At 51.6% G+C, this 10,398-nt stretch overlaps 1 long non-coding RNA gene across 2 annotated transcripts in view; it reads left to right on the top strand.

Moving 5' to 3' along the window:
- Nucleotides 1-951: 951 nt before the first annotated feature.
- Nucleotides 952-10,398, top strand: part of LOC138438136 (uncharacterized) — a 37,769-nt gene continuing 28,322 nt past the window's right edge. For both annotated transcript variants that reach the window (XR_011256272.1, XR_011256271.1), the window contains exon 1: nucleotides 952-1,190. This is a non-coding gene — a long non-coding RNA (uncharacterized lncRNA). The remainder of the gene's footprint in view (nucleotides 1,191-10,398) is intronic.

The raw sequence follows: 10,398 nt of genomic DNA, 5'->3' as shown, positions 1-10,398 counted from the left end.
AGGGGGCTGGGACAGCTGGCGGGCTGGGGGCGGTGGGGGCTGGTCCTCAGGGAGCACAGTGCTCCCTTTCCTCCCCGAGCTGACCTGCAGCCCTTGGCAGAGTGCTGTGAACCGGGAGCACAGTGGTGTCCTCCTGGCTTGTCCTCTCTGCCGGGTCCACAAAGGGGCCCTTGGGGGCTTCTGAGAACTAGGGCTGTGGAGGGGAGAGTAAAGGGTGAAGTTTCTCAACCACTTCAGACTCTGCCGGAGAAGGGCATGACCCATACCTACAACCCGGAGACCACCATTTGCCTGCAGTCTCTCCAGGCTGAGTTTTCAGCTCCCCGAAGGCCAAAGATCTGACTCAATATAATGCAGGTTGAAACCAATGCTTGTGAGGCTCCCCTCCCTGCGCCACCCCACAGCCCCTCTGAGAGGCGGCTACTGTCATCCTGGATTCACAAAACTGCAAATGCAGGCCAAGGGCAGGTGGCCTGCCCCAAGTCCCACGGCCAGTCGGCAGCAGAGCTAGATTGGAACCCAGGCCCGTCTGACACTTCCCCTTGCTGCCTCCAGGCTGAGAGTGAGGCTGTTTGCTTGGTTCTGCACCGTCAGAGCCTAAACCACACGTGTCACTGCTGCCCCGTGTTTACTTGCCCGGCACCCTGGCCCCTGGCTGGCCCTGCTGGGTTTCAGAATCGTGGGTGAGAGCTTCCCCCAGCTGCTCCTCTGGTTCTGCCCCTTCCCTCTGTTCCAGAGGCAGGACCCCCATGTTTTCAGTTCCAGGATGGGCAGGCAGGTGGCACCCAAGTATCGAGCAGATCTGTCCTAAGTGGCAATGAGAGCCTTCCCCTTGTTGCTTTCCAGTGGGCAGGCATGGGCCACTGCAGCCAGCGTGTTCCCGGAGTCCAGAGATGTGTGGCATCCGGCCCGTCCACTCCTCTAGACCATCCCTGATCCGTTTCAGTCCCTACACTTGGCCACAGATGGGGGCAGGGCTACTGGGATACTTATGTCTTTGCTGAGAAGTATCTCTGGGGGCTGAGGTTGTTTGGAAGAAAGCAGAGAAAAATGATCTGGCCATGCTTCAGATTGGGTTTTGGCCCTTTCCGACTTGTTCTGGGGAAGGGAGGGATGGGCTTTTTGCCAGAGATCCAGCCCTCTCAGAGGTGGCTGGCCCCCTCGCCCACCAGCAGCATCACCAAATGCAGGTCTGTATGTGAGTTTGTGTGCACACATCTCTGTGTGTTTACACGTGTATTCCTGTCTGTGCATATGTGTACATACAGGCATGTGTGTGTGTGTGGCAACATGTATGCCTGGGTCTGAGACCACGTGCTTGCTCATGCGTGTGTGCATGTTTATGTCTGTGCACGTGTGTTTACCTGCATGCTTGTGTCTGTGCACGCGTGTGCTATATACGCTTGTGCAGTTGTGTGTGTCAGTGTGTGCTTGCACGTGAGTGTTCTCTCCAGATGAATGGCATGATGAGTACCAGGCATTCAGCGGCTGAGGAGAGTTTTAGGTCTTGATTCGGGTTTCCAAATGGCCCCACGTGGGAACCCTTCCCTCTCCTTTGTGGCTGTTGAGATCTCTAACCCTAGAGACAGGAGAACTTGGCCTTTGGAACCCAGAGGCCTCACTGGCTAGGGAGGGCGAAAAGCTACTTCCAAAGGCAGACAGGACCCACGTTGTGCTGTGGAGCCTGGAGCCAGCAAGACCTTGTTTAATTCTGAAGGAATGTGCACGGTTGCCGCCCAGCAGAGCAGGCCGCGGCCTGACTGGGAGCGTGGAGCCTGGGCCGCGGTGGCTGCCTTTGGAGGAGGCCAGGGACACACCTTCCAGGGACGGAAGGTCACACAGTCTTGTGCGGCTGGGGTTGCAGGAGGGCTGAGAGAGGCTCGCAGAACCTGGGGGGCAGGGAATGCATATGATACAGAGAAGGGGCAGAGGAGTGGCCCCCGGAGACGGTGGTCATCAGTCAGGCTTCTCAGGACGGGGGTTTAGCTGGGCCCTGAAGAGTGGAGAGAACTCAGAAAGAGGCCGTTCAGGAGGAGGGAGGGCTTTGTGAAAGATGCAGAGATGGAAAAGGGCAAGGCCTTCACGGAGTGACAGAGCTGAGACTGTTTCCGGAGGGGTCTGGGAAGAGAGAAGAGGGAGCTGCTACTCCTGTCCACAGAGCGCTTTGAATGCCAGCTGGAGTTCATCCTTAGGCCATGGGGATCTAGTGAAGATTCCTGAGCGGGGAGTGGCCTGCCGAAAGACTGGCCGGATGATCAGACCACACGCTAGGTGGGGGTGGAGGCTGTGAGCAGAGGAGAAAAGAGGTGGGGGTGTTTGGAGTAAGGAAGCCCAGGGTCATGGGTGGGGTCAGATGTGGAAGAACTGAATCCACTTCATATTTTCTGACCCTCAGACACTCTTCAGATCTTGTTTCTGCGTTTGGATCCCCTAACCCGAGAATACTGTCAGCTGGGGACAGCGCCTCCCCACAGGCCAGTGGGTCCGGGAGATGGAGGCCAGGCCCCGACCCAGCCCAGGCCCCGGCCCCTCCTTCAGCACCTGCCCATCGTGGCCCTGACCCCTGCAGTGGGCCTCTGGGTGTCTCAGCCACCTAAACCCAAGAGCGGCATCTGTCACTGGGGGACAGGTGTCGCCCCAGGGCAGACAGAGGCAGGAGACCAAGGGAGACCCTGGGCATGAACGAGGCCAAGCGAATGTCAGTGTGGCCCAGCCCAGGTATGTTCATGAGGGTGAGCTCCATCCAGTCTTTGCAGGGGGTGTGGGACGCCAGCCAGCCCAGATTTGTAGGTGTACAGCAGTCTGAGTGCACACAGCCTGGCCTGCATGAGCCGGGGGTCTAGCACCTCGCGGGTGCCTCTGTTTGTTGAGTGAATAAGTGTGAATGTAGGCTCCGTGCAGACCCCTGGGGCAGATAGAATTCCAGAATCAGCAACTAAAGCTGTCCTCAGCAGAGGTCTGCATCAACTAGGGTAGGACTCCCTGGCCTCCTCAGTGGGTGGACACCGGCTCAAGTGTCCCTAACCACCCCCACCCACACGGGGCAGGCTTGGTGGTACGTTGGGCTGAGGCCATGACACCACCCTGTTCCTCCCCGCTATTCCCTAAAGGAGGAATACAGCCTTCTTCAGCCATTCTGAGCCTCATGCTTCCTGTAAATTATGAAGTAAAGCATCAAGAACATCCTGGACACTACCCTGGCCTGGAGGTGGGGGGAATGCCTGTCGTTGGGAAGGTCCTGGAGCAATGGGGGCAGCAGTCCACTCTCTCCCTGGTCTGGTTGAGCAGACACGAGCTTCCCTTCTGGAGATGAAGATGATTTCAGCCTTCAGAGTCGTGAGCTGGTTTAAATTTTTCCAAGCTGGGAAAGTGAACCTTTCTGGCAGGTGTGGTGATGGGACCCCGGTGTGTGTAGGAGCCTCAGGGTCCTAGACTCCCAGGCCCTGGCCTACCACATGGGCCAGACTCTGAGGCTCCCAGGCCAGGCTCTCCTGGGCCCCTGGCCTGCCCAGCCTTTGGTGCCACCCATCTGTAAAGGGGTCTCTGGAGCCAGGTGTTCATTCCTGGAGGTGTCTTGGTGGCCCTGGGGGAGATGGAGGTGGCATTGGTGTTTGACAGGAACAGTTAGTGTCTTATCAGGCCCAGCCCTGCCCGAGTTATGCAGGCAGGTCTGAGCAGGCTGAGGTGCTGTGGGGAGGAGAGAGGAGCCTGCCCAGTGTGCTTCCTGCTTCTCTCTTTCCCCGTCCCCTTCTTCAGCCTCATTTCTGATCCCTTGCCCCTCTGCCTCTCCCTCCCCAGGGAGCTGGAGTGTATAGCCCTCGTCTGGCCAGTTGGCTTTTCCAGGTTCCAGCTGCTTTGGGGCTTCATGGGTGCTGCTACATAGACAGCTCGGGCCTCTGCAAAGCTCATCATCTGGCTGGTTGTAGAGTCTCCTTAAATTCACTCTGAGCTGCCTGCTCCATCATCCTCCTGGCACATTGAGGAGCACCTTCCTGCCTGTGATGGTCTAATCCTGACGTAGAGTCTACGCAATGCTGGGCTCTGTTGCAGTCTGAAGCAAGAGGAAAAATTAGTAATGCCGAATCTGTCTTTACCGAAAAATCTGGTATTTCATTCATCCATCATGGATAGTTTGCATTAGTTTTAGTTTTTAAAAGTGTTGCATTAAGGGACTTCCCTGGTGGTCCAGAGGCTAAGACTCTGAGTTCCCAATCCAGGGGCCTATGTTCGATCCCTGGTCAGGGAGCTAGATCCCACATGCCACAACTAAGACCCAGTTCAGCCAAATAAATAAATAAAAAGTATTGCATTAAAATATGAGTTGTCTTGCCTACTGAGTATTTTGGTGTCCCTAAAATCTGGCACCTGAGGTGAAGTCAAAGAGACAGGATTCCGTGGTCTGGGCCCTGGAATGTACTAGTTTTGAAAGTTGACCTCTTCCTTTCCAGGAGTAGCTTGTGAAGTCTGGAGGGTATGGATGTATGCGAAGAGGAGAGGGACGAAGGGAGAGGAAGATGACAGATTCAGAGTTTCTGCTAATGTTTCCATGGTGCTGAGGAGCAGGGCCTGGGGGAGGGGACCCAGCCCAGGGTTTCACTGAGCAGGAAGGTGGGTTTTTGTAGTGGAAAGATTAGCAGGGAGCAGAGTTGGGATGGAGGGGGAAAAAATCATCTGTGAAACAAAGTGAAAAGAATTCATTTCTATAAAGGCAGTCAGGTTTGAGGGGATGAGATGGGGAAACGTAAAAGCTGGGAGGCGTTTACAGAGCCACAGGGGATCATTAAGCCCTCCATCACCCACCTTCAGTGGGGTTTGCTCCACACACACACTTGCCTTGTGCAAGTGGGTTTTTGGCGGGGGAGTGAAAGAAGGGGGTGGATTCCAGGGTTTGAGCCTGTCCATGCAGAAGTGGTGGGGCTGAGACTATGGGGCAGGATGCTCTTTGCCCGCTGAACTGTTCAGCAGAAGCCAGTGCTGAGAGGTGAACAGGGTAGGGCAAGCGTGAATGACAGGATTTGGGCCTGTTCTCCTGGAATTACCAAGGGCAGGCATCTTGGCGTGAGCATCTACGGCTTGTCAGTTTGAGGACTGCCAGGCCCCTGGCTTGCTGCCCGATTTGAGACCTCTGAACATTTCTCCTTTTCCAGAGGGTCGACGGGAGTGAGCGGAGGAGTCACAAGCTGTGGTAAAAGGGCCAGGGCAGATGGCATGGGGCCTCAGATGGGAATGTGTGCTCTGGAGAAGCCATTCCTGCCTCGCTGGGACAAGGGTATGCTAGACCCACCCTGAATCCTCAGCTCATAGCCCTACTTGGGCTGCACATACTCACACAAAACACACACACACGCAACGCCAGGGTCCTAGGGCTGTGAAGAGCGTCAAGGGTGCCTGACCTCTGCAGTCAGCTTCCTCGACTTGGACACTTAGTCCTTTCTCCATCTTGGAAGGGGGTGGAATCTCTCCTTGGAGAGTGTCAGGGAACTGAGAGCCACCCAGCTCCCAGCACACTAGCTACATAGAGGTTGCCTGTGATGATCCTACAAAGGCTGATGGTGGGTCAATAGTGGGGAATTGTGGGGGCCTGACTCCCATCCCCTCTGTCTGGGGTCTGTGGTTACATTCACCTAAGAAAGCAACCTTACCCTGAAGTCTCCACCCTCCCCCTCCACGTGGGAGCTCCTTCCTGGCTCAGCAGAGGTGGGGGGAGGACCCCCTTTCTCATTCCATGTTGTAACCACCCTCCTTGTTCGGCTTGAGCCACAAGGGCCTGCCTCCTGCATGAGGCAAGTTTAGGCACATGTGACCTCTCTGGTCCACAAGCTCACCAGCCCTTGTTTATTCTGGTGTTTCCCCGATTATAGAACTCATAGCTAATTGTAGGAAACATGGGAAATTGAGAAAGCATAAGGCAGGACACCTCAGTGGTGTAGACCCGGGTCTTGGAGAACCACACCTCTGCCCACGTGAACACCACCATGTCTGAGTTTCTGCTGGTTCTGGGTGCCCTTCACTTGCAACAGCACTTTCCTGTTTTTGTCACATTCGATCTTGTCACACAGCTTTGTGAAGGGTCATCAGCAGTCACCATTTCCTTCTTTTTGTAGCTGGGAATTTGAAGGAGAAGAGTGAGACTTGTTCCCACGTGTACCCTGCCTCCTCCCACCCAGGCCTCCTGAGCGTGCTGTCCCACTGGCTTCTTGAACTGGCTCAGAAGCCTGAGCTGGGTGGGGGCTGTGAGCCCCTCTCCATGGTGGGCACCCTTTCCAGCCCCCTCCTGCATGCAGTCTTCCCTGTGGGGCTGGCTTTGAGCCCCACCCGCCTCCCTGGGGGACGATATGTAGTTAAGGCTCGGGGGAGGTGGTGGGGAGGCAGAGGGAGGGGCAGATTGCAACGGCGTGCCTCTTGGAAACCACATCAAATGGTGCAGCTAGGAATTAATAAATAAGTTTGGGAGACAAGTCAATTACCCTCCTTCGGTGCCCCTGTCCCTGGGGGCAGAACAACGGCATGTGGTTCCCAGCCCGAGCACGCCTTCCCGGGGGCAGGCCCAGCCAGTGCTGCAGCTGGCTTCTGTCAGGTTAGCTGGGCGAGATGTGACAGGCCCCTGTCCTCTGGGGAAATGGCTCTCTTCCTGGGAGGTGGTGAGGACATTCCCAGGTTGCTCTATTCCTGCCTTCCCCCCATGCCCCTCCCTGCCTCACTGACTCCTGGGCGTCCATGCCCCCCGCCCCCCCACCGCCCCAGGCTCCTGCTCAGCTAGTTGTAGGCCCCGAGTTCTACCATGATTGCTGATCACCACGATGCCTTCAGAAGGTGCTCGTGAAATACATTCACTGAGGGAGGCCCACCTTGTTAGTTTCTTCTGACGCATTGCATGTGTGCTAAGTTGCTTTAGTCGTGTCTGACTCTTTGCAGCCCATAGACTATAGCCTGCCAGGCTCCTCTGTCCCTGGGATTCTGCAGGCAAGGAGTGGGCTGCCGTGCCCTCCTCCAGGGGATCTTCCTGACCTCTGGATCTTCTCTTACACCTCCTGCATTGGCAGGTGGGTTCTTTACCACTGGCGCCACCTGGGAAGCCCCATTAGCACCTCAGTTACTGTTTTAAACATCAGACTAACTACTTGTTGCCTTAGAAAACATTTATTTACTCAGCAAATAGTTTTAGATGTTGCTTTGTGGCAGATTGTTTTCCTAGTTGTGGAGAAACAGAGAAAAGAGACACAACCTCATCCTCTAACAACTAACAGTCCTGTGGGGAAGTCAGACATAGCAGACAATAACTGTGCAGGAAACTTTAGGAGGAAAAGTGGGGGTTATCTAGCCCATCCTCAGTAGGTGATGTCCACCCAGGCTGAATCAGAAGGCTGAGTTGTCACTGAGATGGGGGCAGGGTCGGGGGGGGGTGGGTTGGGGATGGGAACCGCTATTCCAGATGAGGGAACAGCATTTGCAAAGTCTGAAGGAGGAGAGGATCTTGAGCTGGATCACAGAATGTGAGGGGAGCACGGGTAAGAGGAACAGCAGGGGCTAGCTCGTGTGCAGCCTTGAGCTATGTATATATATCTGGGTTGCATGAAAGGGGGGTGTCGTATAAACTTTCCTTAAGTCTTTAAAGTGATTAGATTATGGATTCTTATTAACTTTATGTGTGTGTTGGGTGAGTGGGGTGTTGTTTTTCTATTTAGAAAACAACTCAACTCCTTAGAATCCAGCAGACTACAAAGAGAAAGCAGTGGTCTTCAAAATATAACAGCAGCAGCATGGAAAAACGAGTCTCTCCTCTGACTTTTGTTGCCCCTGAATTTTCTGTGGTTGCATTAAGTTAGGCATGTTCTTTAGATCAACGATCCTCAAGTTCCAGTGTGCCTGTGTCGTTTGGGATCTGTCCTGGAGATTCTGAGTCAGTGGGGTCTGGCAAAGTGCATTTTTAAGAGGCTTCCATGGTAAATCAGATTCAGTACGTAGACCATGCTTTGAAAAGCACATTTAGGACACTGACATACATTGACATTGAAGTCACTCAGTCGTGTCCGACTCTTTGCGACCCCATGGACTGTAGCCTACCAGGCTTTTCAGTCCACGGGATTTTCTAGGCAAGAGTACTGGAGTGGGTTGCCATTTCCTTCTCCAGGAGATCTTCCCGACCCAGAGATCGAACCCGGTCTCCCACATTGTAGGCAGACGCTTTGCCGTCTGAGCCACCAGGGAAGTCACATTTCATTCACATACTGGATCTGATTTACCATGGAAGCCTCTTAAAAATACACTTTGCCGGACCCCACTGACTCAGAATCTCCAGGACAGATCCCAAACGCCACATGCACACTGGAACTTGAGGATCGTTGATCTAAAGAACATGCCTACTTAATGCAACCACAGAATATTCAGTGGCAACGAAAGTCAGAGGAGAGACTCCTTTTTCCATGCTGCAGCTCGTGTATTTTGAAGACCACTGCTTTCTCTTTGTAGTCTGCTGGATTCTAAGGAGTTGAGTTGAGCATTTAGGAATTTGCTTGCAATTCAGTAGGCTGACACCAGATGGCAGTAGTGCTTTGTAATGAATTTAAGCAGGCCCTTCTCCCCACCAGCCCCCAACAAGGTTTCTGGAGACACAGTTCTTTATTGCAAGAATGCATAGAAAATAATTGTTTTAGATAATTTCTAAAATATTGATAATGAAATATGAAATTTCAGAGCTTAAATTTAAATGTACCCTTCAAACATTAGAGTTGAACTGTTGTGACTTTTGAGCACTTAAAATGTTAGTCTGAACTCAGATGTGCTGATAGGGTAATAAACACATTGAATTTCAAAGACTAAAAAAGTGAAGGTACCAAAAAAAAGGAGTGTAAAATACCTAGTTAATAATCTTTGTCATGATTTCATAATGAAATTATAATATTTTGGATTAAATATAAATTTAATTGTTAAAATTAATTCCCTCATTTCTTTTTACTTTTAAAAGATACTAGAAAGTATAAAATTACATACATGGCTCATATTTTATTTCTGTTGGACAGCAGTACATGAGGAATCACCAAAATTAATTTCTTCATTTTGAAAATGAGGGAATTAAGGCTTAAAGTTTGATGGAAAAGTTCCAGACTTGAAGTCAAAAGCCCTCCACTCAAGTTCTAGACTAAATACTCACTGCGTGCCCTTGGGCATGTCATGTACCTTCACTTGGCCTCCGTTTCATCATCTGTAAAGAAAGCATAATTATAACAATCTGACTCACTTAGAAGACCTATGCAGTGATGAGGCTGAAGGAGCTTGTCTAAACTCTAAAGCATCACAAAGAGATCAAATTACAATTGCCGTGGTTACAGATAACCACTAAAACCCAGGTCCTGTAGTTTCACAGTTCTTGAAAGCACTCCTAGCATGAAGGTCAATGGATTGGGCACTTCCAGACTCTTAGGAGTCTACAACTGAGTTCAGGAGTTACTCCATACACTTAAGAAATGTAAAATGACAAAAGAACGGTGACTCAAGTAAGTAATGGGAAATGCCGCAAGGCACATAGGGTTAATAGTGAATCTTTTTTTTTAATTTGCATTTATTGAGCTGGACAATAGGACTGCAAAGTTGGAGTGGGGGAAGAGACAGTCCTAAAAAAGAAAAACATTTGTCTCTGTTTGCAAAGAGGTTTATCATCTGAGGGGGCAGAAAGGAGACACAAATGATACACGAGCCTCAGAACCTCTCAATGGAACATTAGCATTAGAAATGAGTGACAGAGGCTGCCAGTTCCTGACCGACTCTACCCTTTTCTTTTCTTCCTTATTATATAGCATCTGGACTCTTTGGGGAGTTGGCAATTAGCCCAGCTAAAATACTACATTTTCCAGCTTCTTTTGACTCTAGGGGTAGCCACATAAGCAGTGTTGAACAATGAGATAGAAGCAACATATAGTTAAAGGGGAAAGGGGCTTCTTAAAGAGTTCTTGACCCTCCCTCTTGCCTGGAGGGTAGGGGTAATGGTGGTGACTCCAGCAACCACTTTGTGATCAGGAATATAGAAGTCATACTCTAGTCACTGAGGAGAAAGCTAGAAAGAGCCTGGGATCTGGACACCACAGTGGGGATGCTAGACTGTCCTGAATTTCCAATCTTTGATCTTCTCATTATCTGAGAGAAAAATGAGTCCTATTTTGTTTAAGCCACTGTCAATTTGGGTTTTCTGTTCTATGCAGCCAACCCAATGCCTGAACGACACAAAGCATGTTAGTGTAAATGTCAGGTCTCTTGAGTTTTGTGTGTCTGTGGCAAGGAAACTCTTGGGGATTTTGTTGGGACCAGAGAGTCACATGAGATGTCGAGGGCCACTCTTAAGCACTAACCCTGCAGGACAGGTGGTGTTGAAGTGTCTATGCCCTTCCCAGAAGAATGTGGACA

Source organism: Ovis canadensis, chromosome 3 (genome assembly GCF_042477335.2).
Source record: "Ovis canadensis isolate MfBH-ARS-UI-01 breed Bighorn chromosome 3, ARS-UI_OviCan_v2, whole genome shotgun sequence".
NCBI classification, from domain to species: domain Eukaryota; kingdom Metazoa; phylum Chordata; class Mammalia; order Artiodactyla; family Bovidae; genus Ovis; species Ovis canadensis.
Note: the sequence above shows the minus strand (reverse complement) of the source record. Positions and strands in the feature narration are given on the sequence as shown.